The sequence below is a fragment of the Camellia sinensis genome, chromosome 7 (genome assembly GCF_055761805.1).
Source record: "Camellia sinensis isolate YWXY chromosome 7, ASM5576180v1, whole genome shotgun sequence".
NCBI lineage: Eukaryota > Viridiplantae > Streptophyta > Magnoliopsida > Ericales > Theaceae > Camellia > Camellia sinensis.
This window is the reverse complement of record NC_138967.1, coordinates 86,338,882-86,357,965: the sequence shown is the minus strand read 5'-3', so window position 1 is coordinate 86,357,965 and position 19,084 is coordinate 86,338,882. Positions and strand designations below refer to the sequence as shown.

Sequence of the window (19,084 nt, the reverse complement as noted above, 5' to 3'; positions counted from 1 at the left end):
TGTTGTAGGCAAACTCCACCAATGGTAAGTGCCTCTCCCATGTCCCACTGAAGTCCAGGACACAACCCCGATGCATATCTTCAAGGATCTGAATAGTACGCTCGGACTACCCATCAGTCTGAGGATGATAAGCCGTACTAAAGGTCAACTTAGTGCCCAAGGCACTCTGCAAGCTCTGCCACAATCTAGCAGTAAAACGAGGGTCTCTATCTGAGACGATCGTCACTGGGACTCCGTGCAACCTCACTATGTCCCGAATATACAAGTCGGCAAGATGATCTACCGAATCTCTCATGCGCATAGGAATGAAGTGCGCCGACTTAGTCAACCGGTCTACAACCACCCAAATAGCATCACTACCCCGCTGAGTCCTCGAAAGACCTACAACGAAGTCCATAGTGACATGCTCCCACTTCCACTCGGCAATAGGCAAGGGTTGCAACAAACCCGCTGGCCTCTGATGCTTGGCTTTCACTTGCTGGCAAGTAAGGCACTTCGATACGAAAATAGCCACATCTCTCTTCATACCCCGCCACCAGAACTGGCGACCCAAATCCCGATACATCTTAGTGCCTCCCGGATGCACCGCAAGGCACGAATGGTGAAACTCTCGGAGTACTTCCTCTCGGCAAGACTCCGGCACAAACAAACGGTCTCGGTATCTCACACTCAGGTCGGGATACACCGTCAAACCCTTCTCAACCTTTCCACTGGAGATCATCTCTCGGATGGATTCTACCTCAAGGTCACCTCTCTGTGCCTCTAGCACTCTAGTCACAAGTGTAGGCTGCGCAACAACAGAAAACAAGGCCGCAGCCTCAACAGATTCGCCCAATAGCAAATCAAACTCACCAAGTGTTCCCAACATCTCCCATTCCCGGATGGCTATACTAGCTACATCACTAATGGATTTCCTACTAAGGGCATCGGCCACAACATTGGCCTTTCCCGAATGATAATGCAACTCAAAATCATAATCCTCGATGAACTCCAACCACCTCCTCTGTCTCAAATTCAAGTCTCTCTGTGTAAACAGATACTTCAAACTCTTGTGGTCCAAGAACACCTCGAACCTCTCACCATAAAGGTAGTGCCTCCAGATTTTCAAGGCAAAGATCACAGCCGCTAACTCTAGGTCGTGTGTAGGGTAATTCTTCTCGTGTATTTTTAACTGACGTGAGCCATAAGCTACCACTTTCCCTTCTTGCATCAACACACAACCCAAACCCTCTCGTGAGGCATCACAATAAACCGCATAACCCAACCCTCTCTCCGGAATAATCAACACCAGAGTGGTGGTCAATCTAACTTTCAGCTCTTGGAACGACTTTTCACAAGTCTCACTCCACACAAACTTGACTCCCTTCCGAGTCAGTCGAGTCAACGGTGACGCTAACCTGGAGAAATCTTTCACAAACCGACGGTAATACCCAGCTAATCCCAGAAAACTGCGGATCTCAAACACACTCTTAGGCTGTGCCCAATCTTGCACTGCCTCAATCTTGCATGCATCAACAGACACCCCTTCCCCGGATACCACGTGGCCTAAGAATTTGACTTCCCTCAGCCAGAACTCACACTTCCCAAACTTGGCATACAGCCTATGGGCTCTAAGCAACTCAAGCACCACTCTCAAGTGTTGCTCATGCTCCTCCTCTGAAGGCGAATAGATAAGGATGTCGTCCACGAAGACGACCACAAATCGGTCTAAGAACTCCCAAAAAATCCGGTTCATCAAGTCCATAAAGACTGCCGGTGCATTGGTAAGCCCAAATGGCATCACCAGAAACTCATAATGGCCATACCGCGTACGGAATGCCGTTTTCGGAATATCCTCTTCCCTGACCCTCAACTGGTGGTAACCCGATCTCAAGTCTATCTTAGAGAAACAACGGGAACCCTTCAACTGGTCAAACAAATCATCTATACGGGGCATAGGGTACTTATTCTTAACCGTAGCCCGATTCAACTTCCGGTAGTCTATACACAATCTCAAGGCACCATCTTTCTTTTTAGCAAAGAGGGCCGGTGCTCCCCACGGTGAAACACTAGGGCGAACAAAACCCTTATCTAGCAATTCCTGGAGCTAAACTTTCAACTCAACCAACTCTGCTGGAGCAAAACGGTAAGGTGCCATAGAAATCGGCGCCGTGCCAGGCACTAAATCAATAGAGAACTCTATCTCTCGGTGAGGTGGCAAACTAACAAGATCTTCGGGAAAGACATCCGAATACTCACAAACCACCCTCGGCAACACAATCTGGGTCTCAACACACTCACCACTCTCAAAGCTAGCAAGTAAACCACTAAGCTCACTCCGCCCTCGCGAATCATACCCCGGTGGCAAAACACTACCAACCCGGTCTCCCAAGAAATGGAACCACTCCCTGCTCAAGGTACATAACGTGACCCTCTGGCGGTAGCAATCGATAACAGCCCGGTATGACGATAGCCAGTCCATACCCAAAATAACATCAAAGCCCTTCATGGGCATGACGACAAACGGAAAAGGAAGCCTATAGTCGGCGACCTCTATATCACAGCCTCTAACACCCTGTTTCAGAATCAACTCACCACCAAGAAGTGACACCACACAAATAGGAGATGCTAACTGTGCTAACTCCAATTCCAAAACAGATGCAAATGCAGCAGATACAAAAGAATGAGATGCACCCGTGTCTATCAACACACTAGCAACCGAGTTGCAAAACAGAAAAGTACCTCTCACTACCGATGGAGCCGGTACTAAATCCTGCGCGGTAACAGCATACACGCGCCCCGTAGGCCCCTGGTCTACCTGCTCACCCCTCGGAGCAAAAGACTACTGCACAGACTGGGATGACGAAGCTCCCGGATTGGCCCTCGAGGCCTGCACAGACTGAGCTAGCTGAAATCCCTGCGTCTGTCTAGAACCAGACGCTCCTGAAGTGGCACTCAACTGTGGGCAAAACCTCTTCAGGTGCCCAGGCTGTCCACACTGATAACAAGACAAGGGCTGCCCCCTGCCCAAACTCTGACTCTGCGGTCTACCTGAAGAAGAAGAAGCTTTCTGACCCCCACCCTTCTGCGGGAAAACAGAAACCTTGTGACCCAGCTGGCCACACTTGTAACAGGTGAAATCCCCCTGACCACCTCTCCCGGAGCCTGCACTCGGCACTGGGACGGTCGATCTAGCAACACCACCCTGCGACTGCTGAGGGTTAGAACCCCTCTGCCTCCTGCCATCGCCCTGGCCATCTTGGCTCCTCTTGGAGCCTCTCTGCCCCTCATCCTCCTTTTGCATCATAAGCTCCATATGAGCTGCAACGTCCACTAGGTGTCTGTACTCCCGGATGTAAGACCCACTAACCCTCAACTTGAGGCCCCGCCTCAACTTCCGCTCAAACTCATAGCAACAGCGTTCCTCAGACGCCACTAGTTCAGGTGCAAACCTGGACAGACTGGTAAAAGTAGCCTCAAACTCGGCCACTGACAAGCCCTGCTGATTAAGCCGGCTAAACTGATCCCTCAGCTTCTCCCTAGCTGCTGCAGACAAAAACCTCCTCTGAAAAGTATTTACAAACGCCTCCCAAGTACCACCAACACGAGCCTTTTCGTACTTCCACCATTGACCCGCATCTCCCTTCAGCTGGAAGGATGCCAAGGTCACTTTCAGTGCTCCGTCCTCGATGCCAAGCATCTCGAACGTCTTACTCATTTGCTCTAGCCACTCATCAGCCTTCAGTGGCTCCTTCGGATCCCCGATAAACTCATCCGGATTAAACCGGAAAAACTCCCACTTCAAGAAAGAAGGCCCTACCTCAGCTGCCTGATTCCCAGCTCTAAGAATACCCAAAGCTCCTGCTATCTCTCTGGCCAAGGCACCCATAGCCTGCTGACCCGCTGGCTCGGCCACATTGGCCTGGCCAACTCCCTCCTGCACTGCCGGAATCTCACCCGGTAACGGTACTTCCTGCCTCGCAGGTCTACCACGCCTAGCACCTTTTCCTCGTCCTGACATCCTAATAAAGGTAATACAGAACGTTAGCACATTCATAAATGTGCCGAAACTAAACACTCACGTCCTAATGCATGGACAACAGGAATTCACTCCACGTAAGCACATAAACACATAAGCACTTACGAATTTCATTTCCGGATAATGATAGTCCCGAGGCGTTACTAGAGTTCTGGTTAGAAACAGCATTGATCAAGTGCTTTTCCAACAAGACTCCCAGAAACCCAAGGATCCAATCAACATCCTAGAAATTAAATCCCATACCCACATAGTCACATAAGCATGTTATCAATTAAGCACGTAGCATATGACACTACATTTAAGTCTCTATCAAGCGAGACAAACCCATTGTGATACTAATCACTTCCCACGTACCCAAAGTATTCGAACCCGGTACGCTCTGATACCAAGTTGTAACGCCCTCAAAATAATAACATTAAACCCATCAATAAAGACATGAATTGGTAATAAAGATAAACATTCTTCTATTCATCAGGGTAGTTTCTTACAAGCGTATTACATGTTAACAACAAAAGCAAATGCCCTACGGGCTTACAGCTTTCCAAGTTAACACTTGGTTACAACAAAAGAGTGCTAACTCATTTACAGTTTAAGCCCTTGGCTTGAGATTACATGTAATACATCAAAATAAAACAACAAAAGAATCCGCCTGCCTCTAGCCTCCCAAGCTACGTCCTTGGAGGTGGCATGCTACCTGCACCTGAAAATGATATTCCCCTATAGGGTGAGCCACAGCCCAGTAGAAATATACTAAGCCAACCATGAACAATGACTAAAAGATTAGCAATTGATAGATGGCCAACACTGATACATCCACATAAATCACGTTTTATGTCTTACTGCTTATGAGTCCAAGTTACTTTTCATTTTCCCTTTTTCAATAGATAAGCATATTAGCTCCATCACCATTTCAGCAGATATGTATAACAATTATATCCCACATTCACAGATAAGCCTATAAGCTATATCCACATTTCACAAAGATAAGCATATTAGCCCTATCTTCACTTCTCTAGACAAGCATATGAGTTGTATCTACACTTCTCAAAGATAAGCATATGAGCTCTATCTTCATTTCTCTAGACAAGCATATGAGCTATGTCTACGGAGTTCATCCCCTATCTTCTCCCAACACTATCCGGTTTAGAGGTACATCCCCCATCTTCCCCTAAACCGCGGAGTACATCCCCCATCTCCTCCTCTACACACAATGCATATAAACACAAGGGTTCTATACACAATCAATCAATACATAAATTTAATGTATTCAATCCACCGTCATACTCTATGACACATTCAATAGATTAGTTTTAGTTTGCCTAATCATCATGCATTGTCTACAACAATCACGACTATCTTCCACCGATAGCCCAAAGCAGTTATTTCTAAACAGAAAATAAATGCACAAATGGATATTAAATCAACATTTCACTTCGGTGAGTGATAAATAATTCAACTACACCCTTTAACCCCATGCATTCCCAATCTCAACCATTCCATTTCATAACCTCATTTCTCACAACTAATTATCCCAATTAATCAACAATGTAATTAGGTGATTTTCCATAATTAACATTACAACCCTTAAGGTTCCATTTCATCAATGATTCAACATTTATTCCATTTCTCTATGCCAAACATGCACCTAGGTTTATTACGAATAAAACCCCAACTTTTGTAAAATTACACAAAGGCCCCAAACTCTCACAAAATTACCAAACCAACCCCAACATCTCAAAATACTAAAATTTAAAGACAAAATCCATAGAGAGGAGTAGGATATCCCTACCTCAAATCTGGAGCCCCAAAGGAGAGGATGACAAAACCCAACGTGCTCCAAAGACCAAGATTTTCAGATCAAAACAACGCCCTCGACGATCAACACGACTTTTACAAAGACCGAAGGTGAGGAACTCACCCTAGCTAGATCAAAATCTAGAGAGAAGGCACGATTTGAGAGAGAGGAGCTCTCAAAATAGCTTTTAGAAAAAAGTAGGAGAGAGAAAGAAATGTAAAAAGTGATTTAAAATCACCCAGCAGATAACTCATATACGTATGACCCGCTCGAGCGGAGAACACGACGCTCGAGCGCCAAGAACAAAAATCTGGACACGCTCGAGCGCAATAAGGCCCGCTCGAGCGCCAAGACACAAGAATAAAGCACTTCCGCTCGAGCGCGAAAACCAGTCCGCTCGAGCGTGGATTTCCCCCTCCCAGAACTTATACTCTGGAAGTACTACCCGCTCGAGCGCCCACAGACCAGCTCGAGCGCCACCGCTCGAGCGTAAACAAACCCGCTCGAGCGCAAAAATCACATCTGCAGAAGTTTTGCAGAGACACGAAATACTGGAAGTGTGTAATCCCCGCTCGAGCGCAAGAAGACCCGCTCGAGCGGACAGGCCAAAATCTGGGCAACTAGTTTTGGTTTCTAAACTCAACCAACCCATAACAAACCTGTCCAACACATCCTATAACTCAAATACGAAGTAAAAAGGATGTAAACAAGATAATAATCAACTACCAACATCCACGGACACATGTCCGGATCACTGTTCAACAAGGGTAAACCCGGGATCGCTATACTGCCTGCCAGTACCAATTGCATGTCTAGATGTATATATATATAAATATACATTAAAAAGTTGTTAATGTCAGGAGTTTACCAATATTATAATAGGGTATTTGGTACAGATTATTTGAGTTATTTACAAAATATATATATATATATTTTTGAAATGTGTTAGATTGTTTAGTGAACCTTTTATTTATATATTACATAACCGAAATAATTTAAATAAACTAAAAGCATACGAAGACTATTTAAGAAGTGGAGGAGGGAATTTTTTTTTTTTTTTTTTTTTTGGTTATCAACTTTTAGCTTACCAGTTACACCAAACATGCCAAATGAAAGGAGTTCCTACAAACACACTCCTATTTTGGAGTGTATCACATGCAAATTAAGATGTTTTTTGTGATTTTAATACAACTTTTAGTCATAAGCAGAAGGGCCACAATAAATCATAATTAAATATCATTTAGATATAACTAATAAATTCTCCGGTTAAACCAAAATAACAATTATAGTAAGACATAATTAAATTACAGCAAATATATCAACAAGTTATAATCAACACCAAAATGCATCATAATCAAATATCACTTGAGGTATTGTCAAATATTTCTTCGATTATAACCAAAATAACATCAATAATTAATTATAGCTAAATTAATCATAACTAATGATCACGAAAAGTCAGGCATATAATACATCATTTTGTAAAGTATTATATAGAATTCCCTCATAAATATTATGAAATAGGTATATATATACATAATAGGGAAATTCTATGCTTTGGTTTACACTTTTGTGTCTTTGATTAGTTATGACAAATTGTGATATTGGTTATGAAATTATTTCGGTTATGATTTAAGAGTTGGTTGGTTATACTTCATGTGATGTTTGGTTGTAACTCAATTTTATTTTATTTTTTTTGGGTTACGATTCTCATAGTATTGAGTTATGTCTTTTGTGATAATTAAACTCACAGATAACATAACTTGTACATGGTGTCACTTTAGTCTTTATACTTTTAATTGGCTCGATTTTGACCATAAATTTATGATTTTGTCTCAATTGCATTCAATTGATTACAACTCTTAGAATTTTTTAATGAAAAATGTGCATATAAGTGTCATGTGCCATATTTTCAAGGGTAAAATTATAAACTTACTTAACTCAGTTAGTTAACCTCAATCAACTTAGTGATAATTTTTCATAAAAAAACTAACAATATTATTAATTGGAGCAAATTAAAATAAAATCTAAAATTAGGAGTTAAAAGTGAGCTAATTGAAAGTATAGAGACCAAAATGATACAAGTAATTTTTTTTTTTTTTATTCTTTTTAATAAAGGAGGGTCAACTTATTACATTCAGCCGATAAAACATAACTAGACATATGATACATTTTTTTAACGTGTTTTTTATAAAATTTTCCTATAAATATTTTGAAATTTATACATATATTTATAATAAAGCATGATCAACTTACTTTACCCATGTAGCCCATGAAGGTAGGAGAACATTGTTTCTCGGCCGGCGTAGTCATTTTCATCCACCATTGCGCATTCCTAAAAGAAAAGAAAGTAAAATACATATAAACAATAGAATAATGACTTAGACCCCTTTTTTTCTCACCCCCTTGACCCCCTATTCACTTGATTGGCTACTTTTTCTTTCTTTTTTTTTTTTTATTCCTTCTCCTCCAATCACCACCCGCCACGTGTCTGCAACGTGGTGGGGATAAACAAAAAAAAAAAAAAAATACAAATGCAGCACTCCAGTTGAGTAGTCTCTTGTAAGTATTCAAACATATAAGAGTTCATCAAATGACAAAAATAATTAACCATAAATCAAGTTGAAAAAGAAAGTCCACCTCTCCTTTCAGAAGTCGTTCCTCTAAATACTTATTAAGATCTTCTGTTTGAAGGTCTTCATCACCACGTGTACTTATAAATATCTGTGACATGCGTACTTGTCCAAAAGTAAAGTTGTGCATCTTCGGACACCTCTTCAGAACAATTCTCATTAATGATGGTAAATTAAAATTATAGTTTGCATTACAGAAACTGTTGAGGTTCGGTAGGTCTTTTAGTATTAACCACTTCAACTTTGGGAATTCAATAACATCATCAATCACTTCCTTGTGCCCATCCTCTGTTTCTGTAATAACTTCTTTCATCACCGGACAAGACTCTAACTAAAGTACTTCGAGCTGTTGAAGAGCCATGGCGGTGGAACATGTGAATAGATTTCTCAAGAGGGAACATTTCTTAATTGTTATGTATTTTAGGCTTTGAAGGCCCAGAATTCCATGGGGTTCCTTGTTCCACAAACATGTCAACTGAGGTAACCCATCCAATTCCATGATTGTTACTTCAATTAATGGCCTAACATGTTGTCCTTCTCCAACATTTAACCCCTCAAGTTGCAAAACCTCTGCCACCTCACTACAATTTCTCACAATTAATTTGACCAGATTTGCTATGCTAAGAATTTAAACTTATTTTGCCTGCCTGAACATTCCAAGGATGTATCTCTCTTGAGTTTACACAATTATCGAGAAATAATGTCTCCAACTTTGGAAAAGAAACCTACAAAGATTCATTCCGTCATCTTATTTAGTAACAGAATGAAGTAGGCTTGTATATTGGAATTCAACGTTAGTGATAATTGATCAGACATGTTTCTAATATTGATGAGCCAAAATTTTATTTTATGCATAGATTATGAATTTGAGTATAGATTTGAAAAAATAAAAAATAAAAAAATTGTAAAAGCAATGTCAACAAAATATAAATTATTACATTTTTTTTACTTCCCTTTGTCTTTCCAAATTTCTATCCAAATTTATGATCCAAATGTTCAAAATAAATAAATAAATATATATATATATATATATATATATATATAGATTTGTTCATTAAAAATGATAAATCATATAAATAATGATTAGCAAGTGACACACGCAATGCATGTGCAATTCAGATAAGTAAGAATAAAAATAAATAATAAAGAAATTAATTTCATAACATGTATGTTGCCTAAGTGGTAGGATTGTTCTTAATGAAACTCAAAGTCTTGGGATCAAACTTGGATCACGCCTTTGAATTACAATCATTTATTTTAGGCTAGATAAAGTTGCCATATAGCATGACGTGAAGACTTGACTAAACAAAACAAAAAATGAGATACAGATATCTCATAAATGGTAGGTCTCACATATATTTGGAGGTGTAAATCCTTATTATTTTAAATTATTTTAAATTTTCTAACATAATATATGATATTTTCTAAATTTTGGGGGTGTGGTCACGTCCATCCACACCCCCTAGATCCATCCTCAGGGATCTCACCCCTTGTAAGATATCTATATTTCATTATGTGTTAGTTTTTGGAGTATTATTGCTTTATTCCATTTATAGATTAACACTTGACCTTTTGTCTCCTAGAACATTGAATAATTTCTCTTAGTTTTTGTGTTCTTGACAATGATATAGCAACATTGGCCCCGCATAAATATAGCACTAGAGTAGAGAAGATTGAGCTTTAAGCAGTTATTGATTAATTGCTAGGAACAACTCAAACCAGCATGCATAATCTATCAATTAATGCAGTTTTAAAATTGGATCAATGGTCGGGCTTGAACTTCCAAGAAGTTTCCTAAGATGTTTTGGGCAGGGGCAAGCAACATTTTCATAATGGTGAAGTTGTGGGAGTTGATCTGTGACCTACTATAATATGAATTGCACAATATTTTTGAGGTTTTGGAAGAAATTATAATAGTGATTTTTCCATATTCAACTATTACAACTAGGAATCATGTAGAAATTGTTATCATTTCCATAAAACCCAAGAGGCTAATGCCAAAGGAAGGCAATTTCGGATTGATGATCAGGAAATTGCAATCTAAATTTAAAGTGGTTATAAGCGAACAATTAGGGATTGTGAAACATAAAAAAAAAATCATATAAGTCAAAACCAAAAAAACAAAATATGATATCCAATATTTAAATATATATATATTTTTAATGAACTCCTATCCAGATTAGGCAAATTACAATTTTAGACATAACTTTAGCCAAATAAAATCATATAAAGATTCATATTCAAAATAAAAATATAGTGTTAAATTTAGGATTCATACATATGTTTGTTGGGGTAATATTATAATTTCCATCGTAGGCCCCAAGCATGTCCACCTTCAAATTATTTTACTTTTGTTTGGATTTGGATAGAAAGAGAATATTCAAATAAGTTTCAAATTTAAAATTGTAATTGAAAAGGAATTTTAATTTTAATTTTTTTTTTTTTTTTTTTTTTTTGTGGACGCTTTCCCATGGCCAGGGTTAATAAAATAAATTAGGAAAATCAAACCTGGTGGTTGAACAAGGGTTCTGCTTCAGATCTGGTAGGGTAGTTGTAGAAACTTTTGAGGCTCACCAACTCAGAAAGATTAAGAGTTGTTAATTGAGAAAATATGATAATATCATTACTAGTGGTTCCTTTTTCTTTTTCTTTCTCCATGACTATCGCTTCCAGCTTTGGACAATTATCTACCGTGAATCTTTTCAGATTTTGCAGTCTTGGGAGCATATTGAACTGAACCACTTGTACCAATTTCTCACAATTAGAAACTTTGATATCTTTTAGTAGGCAAAAGGACTTTGATTTGTTTTCTGAGGCTATGAGTAATTGCTTCTCCCATATCTCTATTATGTTAGGCAATTTCTGAATTACCAAATCCTTCAAGACGGGGAAAGCAACCTGTAAAGTAATTTACAACACTTGCAGTTAGTGGCTGTTACAAAATTGTGGATAAACAACAATTGATAATTGCAACAGTTTCCAATGCGTGCTTTGATCATGTACGAGTGGAAATGAAAAGCAAAAGGCAAGCAAATTGATAACTGCATATCTCCATATTCTTTTGAAATATTTATTGCATTGCAGCAACTTTTTGTTATGAACTCTTCATATTGCTTTCCATCTTTCATCATTATTTTTCTATTTGCCTCTAATAATTTGTGTTCCATAATCTTATTTGTTATTTTTTTGGTAAGACAAATTATGTTGTACATCTGACTATTAGACCCATGAAAAATAAGAAAATTTTATTTTAAAAATTCACCGCGGTGCCTTGATAATTTTTTATATTGATAATTTCTTATTAATTTAATATTCGTTTTCTTAGCATATCTACTTAAGGTAAGATGGTAAAACAAATCAAATTATTTGAACTCGACATATGATATCCAATATGATATTCAAAATTTAAATGTTTGTTTACATATCCAATATTTAAATTTATTTTTTTTTAACGAACTCCAAATCAAAATTAGGCAAATTACAAAACCAATATTTAAATATTTTTTTACTGAACTCCAAATCAAAATTTGGCAACTTACAATTTTGGCCATAATTTTAGCCAAATAAAATCATACAAAGATTCATATTCAAAATAAAAATACAGCGTTAAATTTAGAATTCATACATATTTTTCTTTGGATACTATTTTAATTTCCATCGTAGGTGCATGTCCACCTTCAAATTATTTTACTTTTATTTGGATTTGGATAGAAAGAGAATATTCAAAAAAAGTTTGAAATTTAAACTTGTAATTGAAAAAGAATTTTAATTTTTTTTTTCTGTGACCGCTTTCCCATGGCCAGGGTTAATAAAATAAATTAGGAAAATCAAACCTAGTGGTTGAACAAGGGTTGTGCTTCAGATCTAGTAGGGCAGTTGTAGAAACTTTTAAGGATCACCAACTCAGAAAGATTAAGAGTAGTTAATTGAGAAAATACGATAATATCATTACTAGTGGTTACTTTTTCTTTTTCTTTCTCCATGACTATCGCTTCCAGCTTTGGACAATTATCTATCGTGAATCTTTTCAGATTTTGCAGTCTTGGGAGCATATTGAACTGAACCACTTGTACCAATTTCTCACAATTAGAAACCATGATATCTTTCAGTTGGCAGAAGGACTTTGATTCGTTTTCTGAGGCTATGAGTAATTGCTTCTCCCATATCTCTATTATGTTAGGCAATTTCTGAATTACCAATTCCTCCAAGACGGGGAAAGCAACATATAAAGTAATTTACAACACTTGCCGTTAGTGACTGTTACAAAATTGTGGATAAGCAACAATTGATAATTGCAACAGTTTCCAAATGCGTGCTTTGATCATGTATGAGTGGAAATGAAAAGCAATAAGCAAGCAAATTGATAATTGCATATCTCCATATTCTTTTGAAATATTTATTGTATTACTTAATTATTAACTAAGCAACTTTTTGTCATGACCTCTTCACATTGCTTTCCATCTTTCATCATTATTTTTCTATTTGCCTTTCATAATTTGTGTTCCATAATCATATTAGTTATTTTTTAGATAAGGCAAATTATGTTGTAGATCTGAGTATTAGACCTATGAAGAAGAAGAAAATTTTATTTTAAAAATTCACCACGGTGCCTTGATAATTTTTTATATTGATAATTTCTTATTAATTTAATATTCATTTTCTTGGCATATCTATTTACTACTCATTTTCTTGGTATATCTACTTAAGGTAAGATGGTAAAACAAATCAAATTATTTGAACTCGAAATATGATATCCAATATTTAAATATTTTTTAAATATCCACTATTTAAATATTTTTTTAATGAACTCCAAATCTAAATTAGGCAAATTAGAAAACCAATATTTAAATATTTTTTTAATGAACTCCAAATCAACATTAGGCAAATTACAATTTTGGACATAATTTTAGCGAAATAAAATCATATAAAGATTCATATTCAAAATAAAAAATATAGTGTTAAATTTAGAATTCATACATATTTTTCTTTGGATACTATTGTAATTTCCATCGTAGGTCCCTAGCATGTCCACCTTCAAATTATTTTACTTTTATTTGGATTTGGGTAGAAAGAGAATATTCAAATAAGTTTCAAATTTAAAATTGTAATTGAAAAGGAATTTTATTTTTATTGTTTTGTGTGTACGCTTTCCCATGGCCAGGGTTAATAAAATAAATGAGGAAAATCAAACCTGGTGGTTGAACAAGGATTGTGCTTCAGCTCTTGTAGGCCAGTTGTAGAAACTTTTAAGGATCACCAACTCAGAAAGATTAAGAGTTGTTAACTGAGAGAATATGATAATATCATTACTGGTGGTTCCTTTTTATTTTTCTTTCTCCGTGACTATCGCTTCGATCTTTGGACAATTAACTACTATTAATCTTTCCAGATTTTGCAGCCGTGGGAGCATATTGAACTGAACCACTTGTACCAATTTCTCACAATTAGAAACCATGATATCTTTCAATTGGCAGAAGGACTTTAATTCGTTTTCTGTGGCTATGAGTAATTGCTTCTCTCATATCTCTATTATGTTAGGCAATTTCTGAATTACCAAATCCTTCAAGACGGGGAAAGCAACCTGTAAAGTAATTTACAACACTTGCAGTTAGTGACTGTTACCAAATTGTGGATACGCAACAATTGATAATTGCAACAGTTTCCAAATGCGTGCTTTGATCATGTATGAGTGGAAATGAAAAGCAATAGGCAAGGAAATTGATAATTGCATATCTCCATATTCTTTTGAAATATTTATTGTATTGCTCAATTATTAACTAAGCAACTTTTTGTTATGACCCCTTCACATTGCTTTCCATCTTTCATCATTATTTTTCTATTTGCCTTTAATAATTTGTGTTCCATAATCTTATTAGTTATTTTTTAGATAAGGTAAATTATGTTGTAGATTTGAGTATTAGACCTATGAAAAAGAAAAAAAAATTATTTTAAAAACTCACCACGGTGCCTTGATAATTTTTTATATTCATAATTTCTTATTTAATTTAATATTCATTTTCTTGGCATATCAATTTAATATTAATTTTCACGGCATATCTATTTAACTTAAAATTGCAAAACAATTCAAATTATTTGAACTCGAAATATGAAATCCAATATGATATCCAATATTTAAATTTTCTTTTAAATATCCACTATTTAAATATTTTTTTAAATATCCAATATTTATATATTTTTTTAGTGAACTCCAAATCAAGATTAGGAAAATTACAATTTTGGACATAATTTTAGCCAAATAAAAGCAAATTAAGATTTATATTCAAAATAAAAATATAGTGTTAAATTTAGAATTCATACATATTTTTGTGTGAGTAATATTGTAATTTCCATTGTAGGCCCCTAGCATGTCCACCTTCAAATTATTTTACTTTTATTTGAATTTGGATAGAAAGAGAATATTCAAAAAAGTTTGAAATTTAAAATTGTAATTGAAAAAGAATTTTAATTTTTTTTTTTTTTTTGTGTGCCAGCTTTCCCATGGCCAGGGTTAATAAAATAAATTAGGAAAATCAAACCTGGTGGTTGAACAAGGGTTGTGCTTCAGATCTCCTATGCCAATTGTAGAAACTTTTAAGGCTCACCAACTCAAAAAGATTAAGAGTTGTTAATTGAGAGAATACGATCATATCATTACCGGTGGTTCCTTTTTTGTTTTCTTTCTCCATGACTATCGCTTCCATCTTTGGACAATTAAAAACCTCGAATCTTTTCAGATTTTGCAGTCGTGGGAGCATATTGAACTGAACGACTTGTACCAATTTCTCACAATTAGAAACCTTGATATCTTTCAGTTGGCAGAAGGACTTTGATTCATTTTCTAAGGCTATGAGTAATTGCTTCTCTCATATCTCCATTATGTTAGGCAATTTCTGAGTTACCAATTCCTCCAAGACGGGGAAAGCAACCTGTAAAGTAATTTACAACACTTGCAGTTAGTGACTGTTACAAAATTGTGAATAATCAACAATTGACAATTGCAGCAGTTTCCAAATGCATGCTTTGATCATGTATGAGTGAAAATGAAAAGCAATAGGCAAGCAAATTCATAATTGCATATCTCCATATTTTTTGAAATACTTATTGTATTGCTTAATTATTAACTAAGCACATTTTTGTTATGACCTCTTCACATTGTTTTCCACTGTAACGATTTGAATCAAATTGGATTTATTTAATTATTTATTTTCATGGTACCAATTTAGTGACCTTCTTAATGCGTTTGCAAGTTTGGATGTTGGTTTTTATTGAATTAGTACGCATTTTTTTAAAAAACAATTATTGCGTTGTCATTACTATTATAGTTGTTGTGGGGTTGACCATTCAATTTAAATTTGGGAAAAACATATTATATTACCCTTCGATTTTGACTTTGTGAGACCTACTTGGAAATTTCTGAGTGTTAATTACTCTTGATTTTTGGTACTGAACTTGTTCATAATTTAAATTTTTGGCGTCTTATTTGATTAGACCAAAATTAATTATTTTAGTTCATATTTGATTTTGTTAATGGTGGGGGCAACCTTGAGTCTATTTATTTTATTTTATATTTTAATCTTAGTTGGAGATTTATTCTATATTATTAAATTTGATTCATTTTGAATCTAATTGATTGAATCACGACTCGTTGTAATCACCTATTATTATTGTTGTTATTATTATTATCCTTATTATCTATTTTACTACCATGAGAGAGTTACGAATATTAATGGTGGGCACCATCAAACAAAAAATATTTTGTGGTGAGAAAATAATATTATATCATTTATGTTACAAAATATTATGATGGTGTGAAAATATACTTTAATTGATATATATATATATATATATATATATAATGTAAATGAGAGGCAATCCACGTGGGGGCTGCCCCTTCCACTCCTCTCCCTCATTTTTTTTTTCTCTTTTCTTCTTGTTTCTTTTCATCTCTTCTTCTGTTTCTCTACTCTCTGCCTCTCGCCTGACTCTCTCTCTCATTTTTTTTTTCCTTAAACATTCATTACACAAAATCTTTGATCCACCAAAATCTATTAGGTTTTGGACCCTTGTTCTCGAGATAAAAGTGAAGAGCTTGGCGAGGATTTCATTTTGTGTGATGGAGATCTTTTTTTGGCACCATCAAATTTGGGCATTTTCTTCCTTCTCCTCTTCTAGAACTTGAGGTAGGGATTTTCTAAATATTTTGTATGTGTTTTAGCTTTATTATGTGTTATTTTGATAGTGTGATATTTGAAAAGATTAGAGTTTTATTAATAGTATATTAAATGTATAAAAAGGGGGAAGTTCTCAACTTTTTTTTGAAAATCAAGTTAAGTTTGGTTTTTGTATGACTCATGGATGTTGAATGTTTTTTGTTTTTTTTGTTTTTAATGAGAAATTCCCAAATTTTAATAAAACCCTAGATATTTAAAATGTTAAGATTTAGATTTTTGGGATGAGTTTGTGAAAAGCTTACAAGAGTTAAAAACATATGTTTATTTGAACAAATGAGAATTTGAAAGTGGATGTTTATAGGGATGAGATTGATGAGAATGTTGTTGGGAATTGAAAACCATTGAGGTTTCCTTTGAAAATTGTTAAATTTGAAAATATTGAACTTTTGAGAAAGATGAAAATATTTATCATGTTGAGGTATTGAGAATTGTCATAAGAAACATATGTTATTTTTTGCATTATGAAAATTCTTGATGAATTCTTGAGTTTGAATAAAAAGAGAAGATTGATGAAATTTATTTTAAGAATATTATGATTCTTGATTGAGTTGGGAAAGAGGAGATTGAACATGTAATTGTTACTCCTATGTTGAAATGATTGAAAATATGAGATTATGCGTTATATTTATCTCTCGAAATTTATATTTTGTACAGAGATAATTATTTGGGCAACCGCAGAGGGTTGTATTGATTATTATAGAAACTGCATGTCAAATAGGTAAATTGAAATATTTGTAAATTCATGCATGGCATTGAACATTGCATAATCTGATGATTTAATTCTTGCATTGGATTTGAGAAATTGATTTTGTTTCAAATTGATTCATTGGGAATATTTGAAATGTGTTGAGTTATAGGGTAAATACGTTTGGTAAATCCGAATAGGGGTGTAGATTGGTATTGTTTAAGTTGGCCTGAATGTCCAGGGTGAAAGATCGAAAACAGGCATGGAGTAGGTACCACGTGTCTTCCGGTTAGGAACCAATAAAGTAGAGATTGATAGTGCTAGATATGCCTACTTTCAGACACCAACCTAGGGATTACCAGTGTTACATTTACTGCCCCTTGTTCTATCAAATGGATCATTAAATTGGTTATGTTTTTGAACAAGTGCATGCCATGAGAATTTCAAAATAAGAAAACCTATATTTTTGATATTGGCATATCATATGCATTGCACCTCATGATATTGTTAAACTACATGCAGTTTATTTAGATTAGCTCTCCTAGGCTTTATACTCATCATTTAGTGGAAACCATTTTCAGGTGATTGCGATGTGCGTCTGCCGAAGTGAAGGCAAGGAGGAACTTTTGGAGCACAAAGCTCGATTTTTATTTGTTTTCTTTTTGTAAGCCAAGGGTTATTTGTGTTTGGGTGTGAACACCACTTTTGTGTAACCGGGCAAGGCCTTAGAACTTGTAGCCAATAGGGCATTATTTGGTTCTTAGCTTGCTTTAAATTTTTGTCATCACTTGCCATAGGTTCATACTTTAGAAATAGTGAATGTATGAATGCATGTGATTTGTTTTATGAATCTTACTAGAAAGTTATGAATAGAAAGGAATGGGGGGTTTTGGTCCTTACATTAATGAATGTAGTATTTATTATTCTCTCTCTCTCTCTCTCTCTCTCTCTCATATAATGATGGAATAATTGAGAATTAGATTATGTTATGAGTTAAATTGGGTTTATCGGATGTATATATTTTTGGGGCATTACATCCATCTTTTATCATTATTTTTCTACTTGCCTTTAATAATTTGTGTTCCATAATCTTATTAGTTATTTTTTAGATAAGGCAAATTATGTTGTAGATCTAAGTATTAGACCTATGAAAAAGATTAAAATTTTATTTTAAAAATTCACCACGGTGCTTTGATAATTTTTTATATTGATAATTTCTTATTTAATTTAATATTCATTTTCTTGGCTTATCTATTTAAGTTAAGATGGTAAAACAAATCAAATTATTAAAACTTGATTTATATTCGGCTCAATAAAAAACAATTGAAGAATTACTTATTATATAAATAAGTTAAAGTTGAACACGTTTTGAAATTCGCCCATTTTTTCAGTTTAGCTCGAACTCAATTCTATAAACTTAAATGCGCAATAAAATAGCATGTTGCTCGAACTCCGTTTGATTAAAACTCATTTGGGTTTGGCTCAAATGGTAAAGAAGACAAACTTATGTATATTTTTAAATTCGTTAAGTTTTTCAAATTAAATTTGAAGAACCTATTATATGACTCGACTTGACTGATCTACAATCTTAATTCTAACCATTAATATGAGATTGACAACCTTTACACATACAGAGTGTTTGGACATCATGATGATTCTAATTTGTTTTGCCTTTAGATAAGATATTATTTCTTTTATTTATTTTAACCTTTGTGTATGAAT

The 19,084-nt window shown here is 35.3% G+C and overlaps 1 long non-coding RNA gene across 1 annotated transcript; it reads left to right on the top strand.

The window, feature by feature from the left end:
* Positions 1 to 16,338: 16,338 nt before the first annotated feature.
* On the top strand, positions 16,339 to 18,288 carry LOC114266231 (uncharacterized). Its single transcript, XR_003630595.2, has 2 exons — positions 16,339 to 16,626; positions 17,944 to 18,288. It is a non-coding gene; the product is annotated as an uncharacterized LOC114266231 (long non-coding RNA).
* Positions 18,289 to 19,084: the final 796 nt, after the last annotated feature.